At 49.2% G+C, this 12,132-nt stretch overlaps 1 long non-coding RNA gene across 1 annotated transcript in view; it reads right to left on the bottom strand.

Annotated features, from left to right (window-relative positions):
- Positions 1-12,132, bottom strand: part of LOC147217167 (uncharacterized) — a 57,275-nt gene that overhangs the window by 9,691 nt on the left and 35,452 nt on the right. Inside the window, exon 3 of the long non-coding RNA XR_015109002.1 lies at positions 7,079-7,124. This is a non-coding gene — a long non-coding RNA (uncharacterized LOC147217167). The remainder of the gene's footprint in view (positions 1-7,078; positions 7,125-12,132) is intronic.

Here is a 12,132-nt window from a genome sequence, read left to right as displayed (position 1 = left end):
CTCACCTTTATCAGGGCTCCCCGACCCCCGATCATTTGGTACCGGTCGGAAAAGAAAATATGTCTTGGTACAAATCATATATGTTTTATTCAACCTTCCTGAACTTATTTCGAAAAACAACTCTTTCCAACTTCGCCTTACTGCCACACTCAACTCTGTTGCGTACAAGCTAGCCCTTCGAAAGAATGAGCCAGAAACATAAGTCGCTGGTGAGCTTTTTCGGGAGGAAACGACCTCTGACCCCCTGTCCCTGCTACCAAATGATCTGTGGACCGGTACCGGCCCTCCAAAAAGAAAAAACTTTCTTGGTACAAATTATAGTTTTTCATTGGACCTTCCGGATCTTATTTTGAAAAATGACTCTTTCCACCTTCGCCTTACTGCCGCACTTGTGCCCTTGAGCCAGAAACAAAAGTTCCTGAAGAGCTTTTTCAGGGGGGAAATGAGGAAACATTTTCATGCAGACAACTCGTCCCCGGCACAAAAAGGGTTGGGGACCGCCGATCTAAGACCCGTTACTGAAATTATTACCGAAATTTCCGGACAATTGAGCGCACCTCAATAGAAGCCGCGCCGGCTAGCCGATCGCTATCTCGGGCTTCCTGCTGCGCACTAAAACCGTCAAAGTTGTCCCCTTCAATGTCGGAGTTTAAAGGACTCAGAATTTCCCGGTCAACTGTTTTAGCGGCGTGAAGCTCGTTCGCCTCTCACCCCCAAATATCCATGTATTAGCCGCGTCGTTGTTTAATCTAAAAAAGTCTCGGCTTATCGTCCGGAAATTACGGTAATCTAGTGCCCTCAAGGATAAAAAAAAAAATTAAAATGAGATGCAAACGGAAATCAGTCCCTGTCGGTCGATCAACTTCTCGGAGCAAGTGCACGGCTTTGGAAGTGTAAACCTGTCTTCGGGACCAGTTCAAACCCCTTTCCTCCCATTCCTACAATGGCACAATGCTGACTGTGTGCAGTGTTTATCCGAGTGGCTCCAGTAAGACTTCTCCACTGTAAAAAAAAAAAAAAAAAAAAAACATCCGCGGATGCCTCCAGGTACAACGACACGCACGGATCAAAATAAATGGCAATAAATAAAATGCGTATCCATACCGCGGCGAAAAAGTCCAACGACATCCCCTCCCGCGGACGCACTACCCGACGCAATACCCCGATTGTAAATGTTAGGAGCTGCGGCGGTGGAAAAAGGTGGGATGTGGAACACATGAAGGCTAATCCGGTCAGGGATTAGGAGCGGGCAAATATCACCAATAATAAACAAATGACTAACATTCCCGGTCTGTGTGGTTACATCCCCGGGGCTCCACGAGACCCCAACAGGGTCTGGATTCAATCCCGGCTGTTTATCAGCACAAGCGGGGGCTGCCACTTGCGGAGCTTCCACGGCGAACGCAACCTCGGAAATCAATCATTCCCTCTGTTTTGATTTACGGCTCAGACCTCTAAATCCTCAGCTTGACATTCGGGCCGAGATAGACATCGTGTTACCGACGCCGTCATTCACTCGGAAACTAGCCGGCAGCCGTTTTTCTGGGGGATGAAGTCCGTTCGTATAATCGTGCGTCAGTTTCAGGAAGACGCCCGAGGTCAGCTGGCCACCGCGCAACCGGCCAGAGCGCATTTACCGGCAACTCTGCGAATAACTGATTGGTGAATCCGGAGGGAGCGAAATGTTTCCCTCGAGTTAAAAATTGAACCGGTAAAAAATGAATCATCCGGTAAATCGATATTGAAAATGACAGCCCCAGACGTCAATGTTGACCGGCCGGTCGCCACGGCGCCGTCACCCGACCCCGAGCCTCGGGCCGCTGAGCGACGGCGAGGGGACGGAAAAGAAAACCGACTCGAAGATCAACGTCGAAGTGTCGACGACAGAAGTTTCTCGGTAAGGAAGAATGAAAAAGACGAGCAACTGCGGGACCGTTTGCTCACAAGTCATATGAATCACCCGTATTATCAAGAGTCGGGAAAAACCGTTTTGGCTAACGTCTGCCGAGGCTCTCAGTCATCCGGGTCACGACGAATTCTCGTGGAAATCTTCACGTCGTGACTGTCTTCATAAAAAACCTCTTCGGGTAAAGAAATTCAAGCCCGGTTGCCACGAGAGGACGATTTCGACAAGAATGTTTTGGCCGCTACGCTTTCCGATTAAATAGGACATCGACCCGCGTCGACCTCTGGAGGTACACGGCATCTCCGAATGCGCCGGGAAGAGGTCTTCCCTAATGCGTCCAGTCTGTTCTGGTCCAGCGCTTGGACTGAAGGTGGAAAGGAGGCGAGACGTTTCGCCCTCCCGAGTTTGTCTGGTCCATGTTGCTTTACCTGCTGAGAACACACATCCAACCGGGCCTGAGAGAGAGCGGCTTTAACCCCGTCCCCGAACATGCCTCCGCCCGGCACAAAAGCCATCTGGGGTGCGGCTGAGAGCTTTAGCAACAAAATAACTCTTTCAATCTGCACTCTGCGTGGTTCTGGCTGCAGGGCGCTGAGGTCGCCAATACCAACACACATGGAGAAGCCCTCCTCCGCCTCCGTCCGTCCCCCCCCCGACCCACCCTACTAATCCCGGCCTACATGACTGACTCCAACTGAAAGCCCCACACGCCAGAGGTGGGAGCCAAAAGCACAGTGAGATTCAAAAAAGACCACCTGCTCATCAAACTAAATTGCACTCACTGAAGGCAACGAGGAGAAGAAAGAATGAAAAGGAGGGGAGTATGAGAAAAAAAATGAGGCGGAATGAAAAGAGAGACAAGTCAGCGCTCTCCCTCTGTGATCTCGGCAGACAAAAGAACAAATTGCATTTCTGTGCCGCCGCACCCAAGGGTCAAAATCGGCACAGGATCCCACTCAGTGCTGTTTGTATGTTGATATAGGTTCCATCCGTTGGCACCGGAGAGCCCACCTAGCAGCCTTTCATCATGCCTTCTTTTGTATTCCTGCACCACTCCGGTCTGTTGTCTCTTCCCGTATCGGGGCGCAATTGGCTGTTATTATTCCAAACAGCATTATCTTTATTAATGCCACGGGTCTCGGGACCGAGCGGGGGTTGCAACCAACGGAGCTGCAACCAATCTCCCGAGATAAAAGCTCGGCGGAGAGCGGCGTGCGAGCCAGGCGGCTCGATCAGACCTTCATCCGCCCGGCTCATTCCGGGAGAGCTACAGGCCCTACAAAGGCTACAGCTTTCATCTTGGCACTTTTGTTTCGGGGGGTGGGGGGGGGGACATCTGAACTGAGATCGTCTCGACGCGACTCGCCGACGGACCCTTCTATTTTATTCGGGGAAAAAAAAAAAAATGGACTTTTATTCGCCGGTAAGTTCCTGTGTTTGCAAACTTTGACGACAAAACGTCGATTACCGGTACGTTTCTACGCGGTCGGTGGCCTGCGCCCTCGGAGCTGAGGCCGTTTCCCCCGAAAGCAAGCCATGCGTGATGAGTTGTTTTAAAGATGGTGTGGAGAGCTGACGTGTGGCCGGGACGGGCCGGGGCGGCAGCTTGGGTCTCGGCTTAGTGCCTCGAGCCCCTCGCTCCAGTGGTCACACAGCATCAGCTCCTGCCCTGAGCCCGGACACTGATTTATGGGACAGGAGGATTACTGTCAAACCAGCCGTGAGGACCACCCAGATGGCGGCGGTGGAGGACTGACGCGCAAAACACATATGACGCGTACGTGAATGCGCGTTAAATGAGCTTACGCGTCCGGACGGGTACTTTTAACAGCGCGATTCTGACAAATGTGGGGCAGACATGTATGCTCGCATGATCTGAAATCAAAAACTTCCTGTTTTTGGATTTTCTTAAAAAAAAGAAAAGAAACTGGCATGTGTATTAAAGAGGAATTAAAGATAATACTACAATGTGGACCATAATTCCTTCTTCCACTCATTATCTGCAATCACTCATTGGGCGAGAGGCAGGGTACAGCCTGGACCGGCCAACTCCGGGCCACACGCAAGGAAATCCGACCACTCATGTGTTCTTAGACTTTGGCGCAGGGGGTTTTAGACCAGGTGTCCTTGGAACCGAACATTCCTGTCCCGGTTCGTCCCAGTCCAGGGGTCGCCAACTCGCGGCTTTTTCATCTTTACACTGCAGCTCCGAGCGGCTTGGGAAAATAAATTATAGATATTTAATTGAAGTGTATTTCATTCGTGTTAATTCCTTTTTATCAACTTTAAGCTCTAAGTTGGAAGACTATTGTGATCTTGAAATATTAAGTAAAATCATATTCATTATTTTTCGCCGCTCAAAATAACGTCACACTCGCGGAAGCCGGTATACCCGCCAGCCGGAAAAGTACCGATTTGCAGATGCAGGAGCAGAAGTCCCATAAACCAGGTAAAATAAATATTTATGAAGATATTTTGCAAATATTCATTTTTTGTCGTTTAATGACACAGTGATTTTTTTTCCCCGATTTATTTTTAAAATTCAGGTCAAGGTTCCGCTACACGCTCTGAAAGCCCAAAGCTCAAAATGAGTTCATTACATAAATAAAATTGAATTATCTCTGCAATACTTTGTGAATTTCAGAGGCAACACACTACACACTTGTTCATACAAAGTATAACGGTACTAAAAAGCAATTTATACCTTTATTTTAGACGTCAAAAAGTAATTGCGGCTCCCGGTGTTTTCTTTTCCGAGGAAACCGGGTCCAAATGGCTCTTTGGGTGTTTCGGGTTGCCGACCCCTGGACTAGCCTGTCGAAATGTTGTTGAGCAAGACACCGAACCCCCAAACTGCTCCCTCGGCTCTGCTCCTTAGCTAGCTTCCGTGATGGGTTAGATGCAGCGCTCAAATTTTGTTGATATTGTGCTCTATCTGTGACAATAAGGGCATGTCTTCTTCTACTTCTGCTTCTTCTAGTCCCGAAATGAGGGATCTCCTCGCTGTGAAGCAGAAGCGCAAACCACGGCCCGCGACCATCATGGAAAAGGCGTGATCTGCCGAGACGGAGGCGATCCGATCAGCCGATCCCACCTTTGTCCGGCGCAACTTTGCCCCCGAATTACCTCCTTGCCAGTGGCTTAATGGTAAGAAGTGCACGGCGAAACGACAAAGAGGCGGGTGGGCGGGTGGGTGGGCCGCGCACGAAAAGCTGCACATGCCTTTTATAATTGCTGTTAACCACTCCAGTGCCGTGAGGAATTAGTCCACCCGGGGGGGGATTTTGCTCAAATCTACAGCATCTAAGAAAGTCATATCTTTCCCCCTTTGCTAAAGCTTACATAACGCATATTTGAAGAGACGGCTTGCATCATTTCTCGCCGTAGCAGCCGCAGTTTTGGCGTTCGCCGGCCGCGTCGTAAATCCCCCCCCACCCCACCCCAATGGACGCCATTCAAACCGGATCGTGACATTCAGACGTTTCTACTTTCCGTCGGTCTTGAAAAGCGTTTGCGCTCTTCTCGTTCCCATTCCCAATGCGTTTACCATCTTTAATACTTTTCCGAGTTGCGTTTTTGTCCAGGACGGTGTAAAATACGCGGGGTTTGGGAGGGAAAGCAAATACCCCTCGCTATCAAGGACGCAGTAGAACTTGACCAAATAGCAGCGGTCGGATGAGCGGAACAATAAGAGTCAATGACAAATCGGACACGGTGCATTCCTTGGGCAAACACTCGCTTCACGGAGGGAGACAGGTAGGCAAACACTCACCTGCCCTGAGCTAACAACGCTACAGCTACAGTACACTTACATAAAAACACACATGCGGTGTCAACATGCCACGACAATAAATTAAGATAAGGGCCGCGCAAAACTGGAAGAGCTACGAACGGAATCCAAAAAAAACTTCAGCGCCGTCTCTTCTCGACCTTCCGCGACCTTCTCGGACTCGGGGGTTCTCGCGGCGCGGCCGCGCTGTTTAGGGCTTTTCCTCGTTGCTGCGCGGTGAAAGTAAACAGAGGTTGCACGGCGTTGAACTGAAGGCATCACGATGGCCGCTGCGGGGGGATTACGTTAGCGTAAACAGATTTTTTTTTGCAATAATAAATTCCACATTATGAACCACATGTAGGTCTGGCTGATGTTTTTTTTTTTTTTTTGATTTCGGACTCGTGTGACGGCTCTCCGCTCGCCTGGAAGGTGGGGGGGGGGGCGACACTTCCTGACCATGTGACTCCCTCCGGCTGCTTTCCTATTGGACGCTCAGGGTACCAGAGGGGGCTGGCAGCGGGACGAATTCCTGCCCCATCGTCATGGAGACGGGTCAACAGCATGCAGGGGGGGGGGGGGGGGGGGGGGGTTGTTGGGCTGTTGGGCACAGGCTGACCTGCTGTAGTTAACAATTCATCCCTGTATCCGGCTCCCAAATGATTGGGCAAACACACAGCGCTGTGGAGTCAATAGGGCTGCAAGGGGCTGAGAGGGGGGCATCACCCTGGGGTGACTCGCTGACAGGCACTCATGGGGTGGGTGGAGGGCGGGACATCTGACTTGGGGCGCCAGAGAAGGTGTGTGTGCTTGGAAGGGTGCTGGACATAAAGTGCAGTGAAGCTGAAAAGATGATTCGGGCAACGGGAACTACCCTCCTCCTCCTCCTCCTCTTGGGGAACCTTTTAGTTTCCCACAGGCTGTGAGGGACCGCCGTGACGTGAACCTCAAGAAGACGAAGAGCAGGACGACGCTTGGATGTGGAAGCCGCCGTAGAGTTCATGCATGGTAGGACAAATAACCACGGACTATCAGATGGGTTGAACCGTTTGAACCAAAATGTTGGCGTTCTTCTGCTCGCCGTCCAGAAGCGCTTGGACGTCCATGTTTTCGTGCTCCCGCCCGTTTTGCCGCAATAAAACAGTTGATCAGAGACCACAGTAGCAGTCCATGAGAGGTATCTGCTCATGAGCTAGTTTTTAAGTTACTCCAATCACCTTCGTCAAACAAGTTCCCGTGGAACCGCAGAAGTTGCTAAGACGTCTCCAGGAACCGAAGTTCCAAGGTTCCTCCGCGGTCCGAACGCACCGAAAAATACCGTCCTCGGAACTGCAGCTGTGAACCGTGTCGGAGAATAAAAAGGGAAAAAAAAAAAAAAGTCAAAATGACACGGAGATACTCACCGTCAGGAAGCAGAGACATCTTCTCCGGTCATTCCGGACTCCGTCGCTGCAAAAACAAAAACCACAACAGGTCAGTTTTCTGAACGTGGACCGTGCGGTGATTTGGCGCTCAGCTCCTCACTCACCGTTCGGTGTCGGCGCCGTTCGTTCGGGTTACGACTCCCGTTGCAGGCATGCAATTAAATGAGTCGAAAATAGGTTTTGGAAGCGCGACGGCTCCCGACTTTGCGGCGTCGGAGGCGGAAACATCGACCGTCAGGGGACGGGATCGATGCCGAGTACTGCAATTCTGTGCTACCGTAATATCCGGACTATAAACTGCTACTTTTTTCACGGCTTAAACAAGGACGTGGCTTATTTATGGATTTTTTTTTAGCCTCGTCACATCAGAGACGTTTCCTTTTCTATAGTTTTTGCTCTAATTTTTTTCAAGTTTTTGAAAAAAAAAAAAAAAACCACAAAATAATTAGTAGAAATAAAATAATAAAAATAAATAATAACAATAGATAATAAAAATAGAGAGAAAAAAAAAAAGTTTTGACATTTGTTGAAGGAGTCGATACGGGAAAAAAAAAATGTCAAAAAATTACAATTGTTCCGAAAAAAGGTGCCGAGAGACCAGGGCCTCAGTGGCATCCAAGAAAAATATGGAAAAATTAAGATTTTGCATGAATCAATGTGAATAAGACATAAATGACTGATCATGGGATGTGCGGAAGCCGGATATATGTATTTAAATATATACTATAATTCCCGATACTTTTTTCACATGCTTTGAACACTGCGGCTTAAACAACGATGCGGATAATTTGCTGATTTTTGGAAGGGTGAGGAGCTTCATGCCACCAAAACATCCTCCTCCCATTGGACCGACGAAATGGACGTGAAATTCTGAGGCCGTTCAATTGCAACACGGAAGAAGACGACTTTGAGACGATTGAAAATCATGAGCCGGAAACAAAAGTTTGGGGAGGAAACGAGCAAACGATGAGGCTCCAGAGGCGTCGCACACGCAATTAAAAGAAAATATCAACATTCCTACCAAAATCACGGGTTCACAAGTTAAAAACAATGTTTCTGTGTAAACAGCTCATGTTACAACATGGATAGCTTATCATTATTTTTATTATTATATTATATATTACATTATTAAAGCTTATAGACAAGTGCAGCCGATATATGTGCATATATCTTTGTTTATTTTTAGCCGCTTATACTCAGGTGCGCTGAATAGTTGGAAAAATACGGTACTCGTACACTTCCATACACCTATACACCGCCCATGGGGTGCAATATGAACCTTTCTGCACCGTCACCGCATGTTTTTCCCCGCCAAGATCCCATTATTCAATAAGCCGTTGGCCTTTGGAGGCCTGAAAATGCCACCGCTACGTCAGAGCGTTCTCGCGCCGGCCAGCGCGCCGCGGAGGGTGTACCGGCGGAGGCGACCCGCTACTGGCTGATCGGCGGGGCTGCTTACGTCAAAAAAAAAAAAAAAAAAAAAAAAAAAACCAGGCCTTTTCCCCTTTTTCTGCGGGAATGAAACACACGTTGCTTGATAATCTCACAAATGAAAACCAGGACGGCGTCGTTTGCGGCGATTCCTTCAGAACAGGGAAAAAAAAAAAAATAAGCGGGGAAAATAAGTTAAAAATAGCCCGGGAGTCACTTCTCGAAAGGTGTGTCATTCAGGGAGCTTTGGCCGAAACCCGGATCTAAATTTAGCATATTTACTAAAATGAAATGAGTTCAGCCACTGGCACGGAGACGTCCTCTTCTTCCTCCTCCTCCTCATTCATGACCTCAGCGCCGCGGCCGGCGTCAGCGGTGACGAAATACGAACCATATAAAACTATCAAAAAAAAACAAAAAACGAGCGCTTCAGGAAACAAGCGCGATTCCAAGTTCCCTGCAAAACGAGCGTAAAACGGCAAGAGTCCGTCAGCAGCGCCGGGTTTTTGAGTCTATATTTAGAAGCCTGCGAATGACCTTTTATATAATGATTATTACCAGAGCACGGGGAGCGGTTTGACATCGAAACATCTCATGCAGTAATCTTGGGGTGAATATCGGACGAATGTTGGGGTGGGGGGGGGTGAGGGTGGAGGACGCCTCCGGGACCAGACGATAGCGAAGGCAAGCGGAAGCAGAAGCGCCGCCTTCGCTTGGAAAACACGTAGATATCGGCGCTGTAACTAAAACACAGGCGTAAACACGGGCGATGTCAGGGATTACACCCTGCAATAACGCCGGGGGAAATCGCAGGTGGAGCCCGCCGCCCCCGCCGCCGCCGCCGCCGCCGCCACGGCATTCTTCCTCACCTCCGTTTTGCCATTGGAGGTCCTCGGTGACAGCTCGTCACAGAGGCCTCGCTGGCTGGGCCAGACTTGTGTAAACATCTTCGGGCCCTCGTGTGTGTGTGTGTGTGTGTGTGTGTGAGTGTGTCGAGCTAGGGCCACAGGTGAGGAATACACACACACACACACACTCACACACACAGAGGGATTATAATAGTCTAAAGTCATCCTGAAGAAGCCTTGCAGCGCAATACCACACATTTTCTGAGAAGCTGCTTGATATATTCTAAAAACAAACACCGGCTTGTGTTCCCCGAGAGCAAAGCGGGCCGAATCTGAGATCCTCTTCTTCTTCTGCTTTGGGCTTCAACCTTTAGGGGTCGCCACAACCTTCTCCATCTCTGGATCCTCCTCTCTCACACCAACTACCTTCATATCCTCTTTCACGACGTCCATCGATCTTCTCTTTGGTCTTCCTCCAATTCCAGCATCCGTCTACCGATACGTCCACTCTCCCTCCTCTGTCCATGACCCAACCATCTCCGTCTGGCTTCTCTGACCTTCTCTCCAAAACATGTGTCGTCACTCTGATGGACTCATTCCTGATCCTCTCCATCCTGGTCACTCCCAAAGACAACCTCAACATCTTCTTCTCCGCGACCTCCAGCTCTGCCTCCTGTCTTTTTTCCACTGTCACTATTTCAAGAACTTAGAGCATTGCTGGTCTCACCACTGTCTTCAACACCTTTCCTTTCATTCTGGCTGATAGTCTTCTATCTCAACCTGTTCTCTGCTCTCACTACAGATTGCAATCTCATCTGCAAACATCATGGTCCATGGAGATTCCTGTCTCACCTCATCTGTCAGCCTGTCCATCACCCCTGCAAACCAGAAGGGGCTCAGAGCTGATCCCTGATGGAGATCCACCTCCACCTTGAACTTCTCTGTTACACCTACAGTCCACTTCGTCACAGTCTCATAGCTAGCATACATGTCCTGCACCAGTCTAACATCTGCCACTCCAAACTCCCTCATACAATACTAGAGTTCCTCTCCCAGCACCCTGTAGACTAACCTTCAACTCTACCAATATATCCACTATCCCTCCTCTGTCCATGATCCAACCATCTCCGTCTGGCTTCTCTGACCTTCTCTCCAAAACATCTAACACGTGCCGTAGCTTTGATGGACTCATTCCTGATCCTCTCCATCCTGGTCACTCCCAAAAAGAACCTCAACATCTTCATCTCTGCGACCTCCAGCTCTGCCTCCTGTCTTTTGGTCATTGTCCCTGTTTGTAGACCATCTCACCTCTGTCTCCTCCACCTTTCCTTCCATTCTGGTGGATAATCTTCTATCACTGACACTTTTCTCCACCCATTCCAACCTGCTCGAACCCGTGTCTTCACCTCCTTTCCACACTCTCCTACACTCTGGACTGTTGACCCAAAGTACCTGAACTCCTCCAACTTCTTGATCTCCACTCCCTGTAGCCTCACCGTTCCACCCGAGTTCCTCTCATTCACACACACATATTCTGTCTTTCTACCACAAACCTTCATCCCTCTCCTTTCCAGGACCCTGATGGATTTAAATCTGCGTTTAAAAGCGTTTTGAGTAGCTCAAAGATGAAGCTCTGAGGAGGAGGAGGACGCGTTCCCTCAGGAAAAAAGACCCGAAAGTTGAGTTTCACCCAAAACACTGCATGAGAAGTTCGTGAAACTCTTTCCCCGGGATTTTCACAAAAGACAAGGCCGGCTTCAGTTGATAAATTTGCTTTCCGGTATGTGGGAGAGGTTGTTGCCATCCGTGCCAGTATCAAAAAAAAAAAAAAAAAAGTACACACACCTCTTGATGTCAATACAAAAATCCGCCATTTTACAAACTCTTGAACTTTCCCACGGGATATCCGCATTTTTATTTTAACCAACGGGTATGAGAGACACCGAGGGGCGACTGACGGAGCTCCGGCAAGTCTGGATGTGCTTCCGAAGTGGCCGAGGTGAGAAAACAAAATCAACTTCAATCAGGTAAAAAAAAAAAAAAAAAAAAAGGGATTTGTGTTTTTTTTTTTTTTTTTTTTCTTGACATTTCCTCAAACCCTTGGAAAAAAAAAACAAAAAAACACAACTCCATTATCCACCTGCTGTCGGGAAACTGCTAAACAAACGAAGAGATTAAAAAAAAAAAGAAAAGGAGGTATTCGTGCAGCTTCTGCGCAACAGCATGTGTGTGTGTGTGTGTGTGTGTATCAAGTTAGCAGAAGGTCAAAGCGGTGAAGTATTAGCGCGGCTGTTTACTCTCCTCCATGTACTCTCGGGGACCGGCCGTTTCGAGAGTTTGAGCAGTGACGTGTGAAACCCGTAAAAACAGGACGCAGCGCGGCGGTGTTTGCTCAAGAGCACCCAGAAGAATGGGCCGCCATTCCAAAACAAATCCCTCGGCCCGCATTCCTCCCGTCCGTCAAACCCTACCTGTTGAACAAGATATGACACCGAGCGGAAAAGGTAGTCGGGGGGGGGGAAGGTTTCCGTGATGACTTGCGATTTTGTCAAGAGGGCCGTCGGCTTCCCGTCACCGGTGGCGGGCGCGCGCCGACACGTCCGCAGCCGGCGAGGAATAACATCACCGCTTCTCCCGGCGCGTTTTTAAACGGCGTCTCCGTTTTTTACGTCAAACATTTTCTCTCGCGTTTTCAGCGACGCGATTTCACCCCCCGCGACGGCGAAAAAGCGACGCTTCCGCGGGCCTCCGCCG

The sequence above is a fragment of the Fistularia commersonii genome, chromosome 28 (genome assembly GCF_037954325.1).
Source record: "Fistularia commersonii isolate RoL2024-O1a breed Wild chromosome 28, RoL_Fcom_v1.0, whole genome shotgun sequence".
Taxonomy (NCBI): domain Eukaryota; kingdom Metazoa; phylum Chordata; class Actinopteri; order Syngnathiformes; family Fistulariidae; genus Fistularia; species Fistularia commersonii.
Note: the sequence above shows the minus strand (reverse complement) of the source record. Positions and strands in the feature narration are given on the sequence as shown.